Below are 12,011 nucleotides of genomic sequence, written 5' to 3'. Positions count from 1 at the left end.
CCAAAGTGCTAAAAATTCAGGAGCCTTGACATGTGATGGTTTCTAGCAACTACAGTAGAATAGAGAAAAGAGGGGGACTGCTGGACTGGCAAATCCTACCTTCTGTTACGTACCAGCTACTGGAAAAAAGGTGCTAGGAGGGGATACCACCCCACTGGCCTTCCTCAGTTCCCAGATGTAACTACTCCAAGAAGTTATTTTTTAAACAAGGTTTTCTGTCTTCTGCTGGTATTGTTTTTAGCGCTCAGGGTGGAGCCAAGTTATGGTCTTCAGATATTCTTTGCAACCACAACAGCCAGAAGCTGTGATTTTAGTAAAAAACAGAAGCTGAGAATTCAATCTCATGTGTTATCATCTAAATCTAAGCTTTAAGATTACCTGTCATGTTAAGAAATAAGTTCCTGTAGAAGTGTGAGAGGTATTAGTACTATAATTACAGAAATAATAAGGTTGTTTGGTACTAGTCTAGGAGAAATTAAAACTATGTAATAGTTACAGAGTTTTATGCTAATAAACAGCAAAAGATAAGGCAATCTGTGAGTAGTTCATGGAACTTCACAGCACTCTCTTAAAAGAAAGCTGGAAGAAAAGCCTTAATGTTTTGAATTTATGTTCCCTTCCTGATAGAAGACAAATTTAAATTAATGCAAACTTACACAGTTTGTACAATGGAAAAATGAATGTTCCAGGTTTAAAGAGAAAAATAGGACAGGTTTAATCCTTCTCCCTCTAATATAACGTGTGCTTCAGTTTAGACTTTAGTGGAAACAGATTTTGGTCCAGTGCTCACAAAAAAGCCTCTTGGATACTAAATCTACAATGTTTAGACAGAGAAATTTACTTCAGACATCTCTGAATCTGACCAAGGTTCCTGCATGCGTGCAGGCTTTGGCTGGAAGATGAAGGAACCACTGGACTTGAGGACAGGAAAAAAAATCCACTGTTTTAAAACAGTTCTCGATCAGACCCAAGTGTGCTGCCTTGCTTCTCAAAGAGTGGATCACCTATAGTTATGCTCTGGCTCATTTAGGGAATGGATGCACGTTAGACCTTTTTAATATATCCTATGGAACGGAGGTTCTTCAAACTAGCCCACAGTCTAAGATGCTTTTAAATGAGCTCTTAAAAGAGTAAGTCCACCACAGTAATCTAAAATTCTCAATAAAGATTTGAAATTCCACCGGAAAAGTTGAAGAAATATGAAACCCAGATTTTCAATACCCTCTTGAGTCATACATCATGGAATTTCAAGGACAGAAAGCTAATATATTCTCTTTTCTTTGCATAATTAGTATCATGTAGTTAGTCATGCAGCAAACCAGTAGGGAGTCCAGCAATGCATGAGTTCTATATGGAAGTACACAACAGAATTCCTGTTCTTTATCTTTGTCCATTAAAAAGGTGTTTAGAGTAGGTCTGAACTCTAACGGGGTGACTACAAATATTTCAATAATTGTCAATGTATTTCTTTGTAAATAAAAAATATAGAACCTCAAAAAATAATTTTGTCAGTGCCATTTCTTTCAGTACAGAAACACACTTTCTGTAGTGCTGTACTGTAATTTTGTAATATTTTTTCTCCTTTTTAATTATCCATGAAAATTTGTCCTTTATTATAGTGCTATTATTTGTAGCCATAAAACAGGAAATCTGTATTTATTTTTTCTGTTCTCAACAGTATCAGCTTTCTTTGTTAATTTTGAAACTGAACAGTCATTGTCTGAATGATTATGATATGAATCAGCTAACACATTAATCTTGTTTTTATTTGAAAGGGGGGAGAAATCTTTTAAAAGTTGCCTTTGCTTCCAACAGTGGTGTCTGCAGCCAAAGTAATTAAACACAGAGGCAAAGAGACATAAGAAGGGATCTTTTCTTTTTAAAATATATTTTGTCTCTGCCATTCCCAGCTGCGCTGACATACCGTTAGAAGAGTAATAGGAATTAGATTGTTTCATACTTGACCACAGCAACTCAATTTCTTGCCACCAAACATTTCTGACTGAGATCTTTGCAGAAGGATTCTTGCTCAAGAAACAAGGGGAGGTGCGAGCACCTATATGCCAGCTGTAAGAAGAATGGTTTAATAACAATGATTTGAGTTGTGTTTTTGTGCGGTCCCTGACCCGAGTATTCCCAGTATTTGCCACCTCCATTCCTGACCAGGAAAATGTTTCTGTTCATGCCAAATGAATGGCAATTTTATACTGGGTGCAAGTGATTCAGCTGCTGGTTCCAGCCAGCTGATCTGGGCTTTTTCCCTGTTGCACGCTGAAGGGCCTGCTGCTTTCAGTTCAGATTCTGCCCCAAACATTCATTACCTCATCTGCACATGGGTTATACAATCTTCAGCTTCCTTTGTATTTTAAAGTCTCAGCTACTTTGGCATGAAGGCAAGCATGTAAAACTGCTATGCAGTTTTATAAGCATCACAATGAATAATTATGCTACAGGAAAGCTAACTTACAGATTTATAGTACCAGGCCCTGACAGAGACAGTTTGCAGCTGATTGTGACCAGCTTCTTTAGGGGAAAAGAAAGCCATATCCAAGAAGGAAGAAAGACAGTTTTCTTATTTTTCAAAACTGAGAAAACCCACAAGAACAGTTTTTGTGATCGGGGAATGCAGCAATGACAGGCTTTTTGAGCCCATATGGACACAACTGCAGAGTCTTGGTCTCTGTCTCAGTTTCAGATCCTGTGGAAGTTACTCTGGTAACTTGCCAATAGATTGTGTTGTATCATGCAACATTTCTATAACTAACTCATCCTTTTGACTGATACCACCACCTCTATTGCAGTAAAACACAATGAGAAGAAAAGCAGATGTTGATTTCAATGGTACCATTTAACTTGCCAAATGGACAAACCCCGAAATATAAAAGCACAGTACAACATTTATTCCCGTGTTTAATTGTCTTTTCTAATACACTTTATATATTTGCAGAGAGTTTTGATCCAAGTAAAAAACTCGAATGTGGGATCTTTACACTGCTGAATCAAGTTTTGTTTGTTTGATATTACAGGCACAATCCCTAGGACAATTTTCATCTTTGTCGCGTGGCCACTGATCACGTACCATTTACCTTGGAAATGCTTGATTGTACTCACAGTCAAAGGCTGGTCAAGATGGGCAGCAAAGTGAAGCAAACAAAATGTGGTATCTAATTAATTGAAACAGCAATCACAGCCTGAACGGAGTAGTAGCTGCTGAGAAACTGCTAATACAGCAGGAAGAAAAAGGTGATCTATCTGCTAGTCCATTCTGGCCTTAATATCTCAAAATTTCTCTTCTTGAAGGTTTTTCCAGTGTGGTGTTTTGCAGCCAAAAACCCCATCTCAAGAAATACGTGCTTTGGTACAACAAAGGTCATTATATAAGACTTTAGATTACGTATTTTATAGCGAAGTACCATGCTACTGCAAATGATTCTCCAGCCAGAAACTATTCCAATTCACTGGTAAGTCTTTCCAAATCTAATTTACCTGCTTTCCTATATGATTTCATACTTAACAGCTCTCATCTCTCCTTAGGATTATAACTAAGCTAATAAAAAGTAGAATAGGAAGTAAAGTATGAGAATGTCTTTCTCCAGATCAGGCCAAAAGCCAGTTGAGCCCAATATCCTGTCTCAAACAGTAGCAGGGAACACAGACTCTTTTTCTGTGATTCCTCTCTCATAGGGAAGACTTCTAGGTTTGTTAACAACAAGAACATGCTGGTCCTAAAGAGTCATTTTGTATTAGTTGCTGAGCTAGAATTATATTTAACAGTCACATATACAAATGCTAGAAATGATAGAAATGTGACTGGCAATAAAGAAACAAAAGAATCATAGAATGGTTTGGGTTGGAAGGGACCTCAAAGATCATCCAATTCTCAACCCTCTTGCATGTGCAGGGACTCCTCCTGCTAGATCAGGTTGCTCAAAGCCCCATCCAGCCTGGCCTTGAACAACTCCAGGGCTGGGGCATCCACAGCTTCTCTGGTCAGCCTGTGCCAGGGCCTCACCACCCTCATAGTAAAGAATTTCCTCCTTATATCTAACCTAAGTCTACCCTCTTCTATTTTTAAGCCTTTACCCCTAGTTCTATCACCACGCTCCCTGATAAAGTACATCTCCAGCTTTCCTGCAGGCTCCCTTTAGGCACTGGAAGGCCGCCATAAAGTCTCCTCAGAGCCTTCTCTTCTCCAGGCTGAACAACCCCAACTCCCTCAGCCTGTCTTCACAGGAGAGGCGCTCCAGCCCTCTGATCATCTTCGTGGCCTTCCTCTGGACCCACTCCACTGAATTCATATCCTTCTGTTGGGGGCCCCAGATTACAGAGACTGTAATACTTTAAGTATTGCTTCTAAGAATTCTGAGAAATCCAGCCTTTTATTTCTGATTTTAACCTTGAAAAATCTGACCACCTGGCTGAACTCAGACACTGGTAGAAGAAAAAACAAGAGGATAGTTCCATTGCAGTGTCCTGTGTCTTTGTGACTATGTATGACACAAGACACATCAAAGCACACTGCAATCCCTTGTCTTGAGCCTTAACAGCAATGGGACTAACAGAACTTGTCACACACCCCAGTGTTGTTATTGATACTGTTTCTCATTTTCAGGCAATATAACATCAAACAATGAGCTAAGAAGGTGAACACTCCGCCAGTTTGTAAAGTCCCAAGTGTTTGGATGCAAGGTAGAGTCTAGGAGGTTGAAGACATGAAGATCAAGTTGCTTCATCCAAGGAGCAGGTCTCACAGCGTGAGCTATACAGGTTCAGAAGGGTGGGGAGCAGAGAGTGAGCTCACTGTCGTTCAGTTCTTGCTGCCTGCAGCAACGTAATTGGACTGGGACACAAAGGAAGCAAGTTAGGAGGGGAGGTGACTGTTTATATTTCTTTTTGAGCAAAGCAAAGCAAAAGCAGACAGGTAGGTTTCCATGCCATTATGGGATGTCTTTTGAGATTTTGGGTGTGAACCTACCTACAGTTCCTTATTCAGGGGAGACTACTGGTTGGTCAATAACTAATTCAGCAAACAATTTAAGTGTCAAGGTGAGGAGAAAGCTTTGTGTGAGGGAACTTCCACAGAGTACTTTCCCAAAAGAATGATGAAACTGCTTTCATGGAGTGACAACTTTTTTTTTTTCTGCTTACCATCATACCATGGAGTATGAGGATGTGCCTGGAGTTGCTCATATTGGAAATTGTGTTCTCTTGCTCCTCCCTTGGTTCTGACATCATACTGAGTAAATGCATCACAACAGGTCCGTAGAAAAAGTGTCTGTCACACAGATGAAACAGTTGAACAATGTTAGTAAATTCCTAGACTTAAGCAGGAATAAGATCTTTTAAAGCTGTTTGAGAAGACATAGAAAAAAAGGAAAGGAAATGTGTTATGTTTAAAATATCGATGGATTTGTACTAAGGCTTTTTTTGGTCAAAAATGTAATCCAATGCCTTTTTTTTTTTTTTGGTGATCATGTACACAGGGCTCTTCCAAGTTGCACCTGTGGGCTATCAATACTCAATTCATGTTAAAGCTGACTGCTATTTGCACATACAAGAGCTCATTCAATCCTGTGTTTGAAAGGCAGACCATTTAGAATCTAACCTAGTGAACAGAAGTGGCTGTGCCCATCTCCCCCAGATCCCAAACAGGACAATCTCTACTGGGTTCTGCTCTTGTCATGAGGCAGAAAACATAAGGTTAATGAAACCAGAACCTTCTAGGATACAGGGAGAAGGGGATTTTATTTCGTTTAGCAAAGAATCCCTGCAGCTATCACACACTGTTGACACTCCTCATCACTTCCTAATTCTGCTCTGCCCTGCAGCTTAACCATGGGAGTTTTGGGGGACAGTCTTCACTCTGTGGGCTAGAGAAGAAATAAAAGGGTGCAAATTAGATTCAGTCTCCAACCCCACAGTGCAGAGTTGCAGAACAAAGATTCACTGGCCGCCAAAATCCACTCAAAAGTTTTTGAGTCAAAAGTGCATCACTCCATTTTTTACCTTACAGCTTTAACTGGCTTTGTATATTGCCTCTTTCCGTAGGAAAATCCCCTAGTATGCTCCTTAGAGCACTCAAAATGCAAATTCAATTCCTCTGTGCAAAGCTAAATAAAGTTACACAACAGGTATTGACGTAACGAGTGCAATGTGGAGTTTCTCCCTACCTCCACTAAACCTTTCCCCAACATTAGAAAGTCAGACAAATGTGGGTTCCAGCCACAAACAACACTACTTCCTTTCAGTGGTAACAGCTAGTGTAAGGAAACACCATAAGAAAACACTACACCTAGTATTTATTGTTTGTCTTACTTCAGATGACTGAGCAAAGAGCTTGCTTGCATTTATGATATTCCAAAATGTAAACTCCTCTAATACGGTGAGCCAAAGCTGTGCTATCTGACAATTAGTTATGGAATTTCTAACTCAAGTGAGAAACAGCGGGAGAAAGCCCTGCATTGCAGAATCTTTTCTGTGGTCAGGTGTTACACACACACCTGACTACCTCACAAGTTAATCATTACTATTCCTATGCAATGCTTGTGTGAATATGTAATAAGAATATCAGTTTTAGATGTTGTGTCAATTCCCTCCACCTATACATTAACATCTGAGAATGAAAATCAGTTCAGAGAACTTTAGTCTGATAATCCTAACAATAAATCCCTTTGACAAAGGAACTGTTGTTTGCCCAAAGCAAACAAGATGTCTATCATGTTTACACAGTCCAGCAGAAAACCACTTTCAGTACAGACTGCAGTCCAGTATAGGTGACTTAATGGTGTAGATAAATCAGATGGGATAGAAATTTTGCAGTAAAACAGCATCGATCAAATATTATCCTTAGCATGAGAAATGCTGCCTTCTGCTTTTGCGTGTATGTGTTCAACCTGCTGAATTTAGAGGACATAGGACTTAGCTATGAACATCCTCATGGAAGAACACATGGGTCCACAAGCCGCAGGGAACTTCAAGGTACACTGTAGGTTGTGGTCAGCATCGTGAGCCTGGCACTGCTCCATGAGCCAGCTGGCAGAAACACCACAGACACGGGATGTGGTATGAGACAGCCATATTCCTACAGTCACCACACAGCTTTCTATAGAAGTCAACTCTGCAACAAAGCATGTTGTTTTAAGAAAACAGGAACTTTCTAATCTGTTACGGAGTTATAAATAACTGATGGCAAAGTTTATTCGCAACTGCTAGACAGCAGGTGATGGTGCACAGCCAAGGGTTTGAGAAAAGAGTCAGAATTAAAATCCCTAGCAGTCATGAACTTCCCTTGTGACAATACTATAATTACCATTTCATGATTGGGGAATACATTTACACTGCCCTTTCCTTACAGTTAATTGTTCAAGTTTTTCCTAAGACTTGAATTAGGATTGCTTGCAAAAAAGTCAGAAATATAGTAGAAAGAACACAGGTATATTTCCGTTAGTGGCACACAAAGAATATGCAATATAGACAAGGCAGTGGTACATAACCTATACACAACTGCATACAGTTATGTATATCGCTTCATTTTTCAAATACTTAACCACAAGTGTTTGTCCTAGAGGATCTTCAACTCCATTTCACATTTCATATAAAAATATAATAAATATATTTCATATATTTCATTGAAAACCAGCAGTAGGCAAATAAGTTTAATGCTCTTCACAAATGATTTCAGCACATCTGCATTTAGAAAGGAAAATTTAAAGCCACTTCTCTTTAAAAAAAATGATTTATTCAGTTGAAAAGGGGATCCTGGTCAAAGCTTAAAAAAATCCTCTTTACTTCAACTTAAGAAATTGTAATAAATGGTTCTCCTTATAGGAGAAAGCACTGTTCATGCAGTATGAAATTACAGTGTCTGCTGGCAACTCCCTTTCTGTGCCTTTTGTTTGGTAGCTCAGACCAGCCCCACGACCGTGTGGGAGGGTTCCTGCATCAGAGATGTAACAGGAACCCCGGGATGGCACAAGGCGCTGCCAGTAACATCTGGCGGCCTTTGACCTTTACTACAAGCTTCAGATCAGAGACTACCTCCTACCCAGGCTTGGCACAGAAGTTCAAGTTTCTGTTGACCTCAGTCATGATGAAAGCCAGCCCAGCTGGAGCTACTGCCTCCCCTTGACATAGCTACTTGCTTGTTATGAATCTTCCTCTGAGGTCAAATCAGCTGGCAGAAACTGCCTTTTACAGAAAATGAAAAAAAAAAACAACCCACAATCTTGCATGAGATGAACAGACAGTGGTACTGCAGAGCTGTGCCAGCATGAGTCCCACAGGCTAAGAATCTGACCTAAGTTCCTGTAGGATTTCACTGGCATTGCTCACTGAACAGAGCACATGTATAGGGCACAGGTATAGGTAATATCCCATTAGAAAGATTAAGCTTCTTGTGATGCTCTGGCTGTTGTGCTTTGCAAGTTTCTACTGACCATCAGCAGGGTGTATGTACTAGCATCTGTGGTGACCCTGTTCTTTATAAATGTCTGTGCCATATAAAAAGTAAAAAGATGCTAAAATGTGTTCAAATTGGTTCAGATTTGGGAAGCTCTGGGGAGCTTAAATGTCCAGACAGACAGATTTCTTTGGAATCAGGATAAAGTCGTCTTATAGTCATTAGGAAAACATTAGCTATTTAGTAAGTTGTCCTGACAGATTCGAGTGGTGGTGGTGGAATAGGAATGTTTTCCCTCCATCTTTTCTTTCATTTACTGGCCTTCTTCATCGAACAGAGTATTCCATGCTTTTCATGGAATATGGGTCTGTATTCCACGATGGAAACAATGACATGACAAAGTGAAATGGCAATTTTTAGTATTGATTTTATCTTTCTTGGAAACTCTTGTTTCAGGAAAAGTTGGCAGTTTTCATTCTGTGATCTCTCTTCTTCAGAAAATAAAGGAAGTATTCTCCTTATGAAGAGGTTATCAAGCCCAACAAAACTGAAGTGTATCAAAAAAAAAAAAAGATTGTCAGAAGTCTAAAAAGGATCTACATAAGCAGATAGCAATGCTGGCTGGATGTGGTGTCCAATGTCATTCTTCATCACAGGGTTCATGACAACTGCATTACTCCTCCTGCTCCAGCTAATTTGTGGGAGTCACAGCCTCCTCTGTCCCCTGAGATTACTTTGAGTATTCACTGCAAATTCCTCCAGGAACACAGTCAGGTTTGTGCAGCTCACATACACCTTCTCACTCACCACAAGATAAAAGAACTTTACAGATTAAAACTGGCCATTCTGGACTACCTGCCACTGCAGCGCACTGCATGTTATTTCAAAATAGTGACTTCTTTCTTGTGCATTCACAATTTCCCCAGTTCTAGTTTTCAATATGGCTGTTTTGAAATACAAAGAATTTTGTTATGTTAAAGACATCGCTGTTTCCTTCTGAGAGCAGCCAGAGGTGGAGTACGCAGTCACTAATTTACATATCCTCAGCTTTAGTTCAGCAAAGCTGCCAGTTGCTGATGGGTTATCTAGGGATGTAATAACCAGCTCCAGTCAAAACAACTCTGTGGTTTCATTTACATGTTAGGGGAAATAAAACAATACGATGAGTCAGAAGTGGAGCTCTTTTATTATGTAATAAAATAGTAAACCTTTCAAAGAAGACATAAGTCTGTATTTGCTGTAGTACTTCCCCCAGAATGGTCTGTAAGATCTAACTTGACCACAAAACCAAGAAGCCTGAAACTGGTTCCTTATTGTCACAGGAAAATGAGCTGTCATAACAGTCATATGAGCATTAAGAGCAGCACGGTTGTTACACTTGAAGCAGTGGGTTCACACACACGCAGATAGATTCTGCCCTCTTCTCCCCCACACTCCAATATCTCAGCAGCCTCCCAAACTAAAGGAAGAGCTCAGAGAAACTTGGAAATTCTCCTCTTGATGTACCTGCCAGGGGTCTCTCAGACAGAAAATTTTTGTTGTATGACAAAAATAAAAATAAAAGAAATTTACTAGGTGTTCTTTCTTAAGTGATGTTTCTTCTTCCAAATCATCTCCAGAGCCAGAACTGACAGTCTGTAGGTCATACCCCAAAAGTATGAAAACTGAGTCATGGATATTGCTGTCACAGTGGGCCAGCTGATGGAGTGAAGGGTATCTCCGTGTAGCTACCAGCTGGAGGATGGAGAGAAAGTTTCAAGACCTTTAGATCCAGTAACTAAAAAGAACAAAATACATTATGGTAGGGACAGGTGGGTAATTTGATTCAATGAAATATAAAGGCCAGACTGCGAATCAAGCCTGTGATTAATATCTTCATAAGTCACCTGGTAGAAGTGTGCCTGCCCATAAGTTGGTGGAGAAGGGTTTCACCAGCTTCTGCTACAGGCACAGCTCCATACATCATTCCTCTGTACATCAGGGAAAGAATATGCAGGCTCTGATGCAGTCAGTGCTACTATTTTGTCATCAGCTCCTGCCAGTGGAATAGGGTTGTGTGGTATCCTATTTGTGTTTCTGTACTGGGTCTGAAGGGCAAACTCAAAATTCATCAGAAACACTAAACATCGCATAAGAAAAAAACACCTTACGTATTATTTTAAAACACAAACCCAAGCATCTTCTGACACATAAAGATATATCATTCTTAAAGCACAGAACACACACAAATTCTCTATAACTATACCAAGCTGTGTGTATATCTTGTCCATCTGACCAGTTAATCAGTTGCTCTTTAAAGTTTTATTTATTAAAGTTTTTATTATTTTATTTTAAAGTAATAAAAAGTAAAAAAGTAATTTAAAAAAAAGTATTTTATTATTTATTTATTTAAGTTTTATATATTTAGTAAAATCTCACACTGGAAATCAGTGTCATCTGTACAAAAATGATAAAGCTGGTCTTCATTTTCTGACAAGGACCTTTCAAATATCATTTTTTAATGCTTATCCTAACGTGTTATATTGGACATAACCAATCAATTCCTGTCACATTTTTCATGTCAATACTTGGTCCTATACCTATGGATGGTGACTTTCCACTGACTTCTTTGGATTCAGGATTTGGCTCATAGTTCCTAGGTGCTCAGAAACTAAAGTAATATCTCTGGTCCATTTAAATAACAGGATATTTAACTTAATGAAAAAATTGTGTTCATTTCACTGGGTCAGGACTGAACTCCTAGGATCTAGGGATGTTACTTCTGAAATAGCAGTAGAAACTAAAGAGCTTCTGATTGCTCAGTGGAGATTAAATACAAACAAGGAGGTTCTTAATTTCATACTCCAAGTACTGTCAAATAAAAATAAACGATAAATGGACACATCTCAAAATTTCTTATCAGTGATAAGCTGTTGGCAAAATAAAACATTGTAATATACTATATGAATATTTTTAATAGAATTTCTGAATTCACAGAAGAGCACAAATACTCTGATACAAGTTTCTTGAGCAGCATTCACATCAGCTATGAAGCTGTTTGATTTTCATACCATCCCATATCCATCCCACTGCCCTCCTAATGGAAGTTGTTCTTCTGGGCTTTCATTCACCTTAGTAACTGACTTGAAATTTCAGTAATTTTTGTGGCTATTCTGTGAGTTCTCTTCAGTACTCATAAAAACCAAAAACAAACTGGAAATACAGAAGTCCTACTGTCCCACACATTGCCACCATATAGGTCATCAGAAGCCTTCGGATGCCCACAAACAAGGTAAAGGAAGACTCAGTGAGAACTAGGGAGGGCGAGCACCTGTGCAAATGGGATGGCGCATGGCACACACCTTACATAAAGTGCTTTGTCCCTACTTGCTGACTGTGGATTCACACTGATCACCAGAAGCCCCCTGTCCCTTTCTTTCTGACACAAACCTGCTCCAAAAACTGTGGACCATGGTTAGGGTCATTCCCTCTCAGCCTTCTGCTCCTGCCCACCACTGTCCCCATCCTCCTTCTTCCCTAGTGGTAGCTCCCCAGCACCCTCCCCTACTTGCTAGTCAGTGCCTCTCACTCTTCTCCGCATCTGCCTCATCACGAACAAGACGAGTTTCATCCT

At 39.6% G+C, this 12,011-nt stretch overlaps 1 long non-coding RNA gene across 1 annotated transcript; it reads right to left on the bottom strand.

The window, feature by feature from the left end:
* Positions 1-77: 77 nt before the first annotated feature.
* LOC136786414 (uncharacterized) lies at positions 78-10,410 on the bottom strand. The gene is made up of 3 exons (XR_010824977.1): positions 9,971-10,410; positions 5,149-5,275; positions 78-4,840 (listed from the first exon to the last, which is right to left on the bottom strand). It is a non-coding gene; the product is annotated as an uncharacterized lncRNA (long non-coding RNA).
* Between the last annotated feature and the right edge of the window lie 1,601 nt (positions 10,411-12,011).

This window comes from Anser cygnoides, chromosome 14, assembly GCF_040182565.1.
Source record: "Anser cygnoides isolate HZ-2024a breed goose chromosome 14, Taihu_goose_T2T_genome, whole genome shotgun sequence".
Lineage (NCBI taxonomy): Eukaryota > Metazoa > Chordata > Aves > Anseriformes > Anatidae > Anser > Anser cygnoides.
This window is presented reverse-complemented; position numbering and strand designations above follow the sequence as displayed.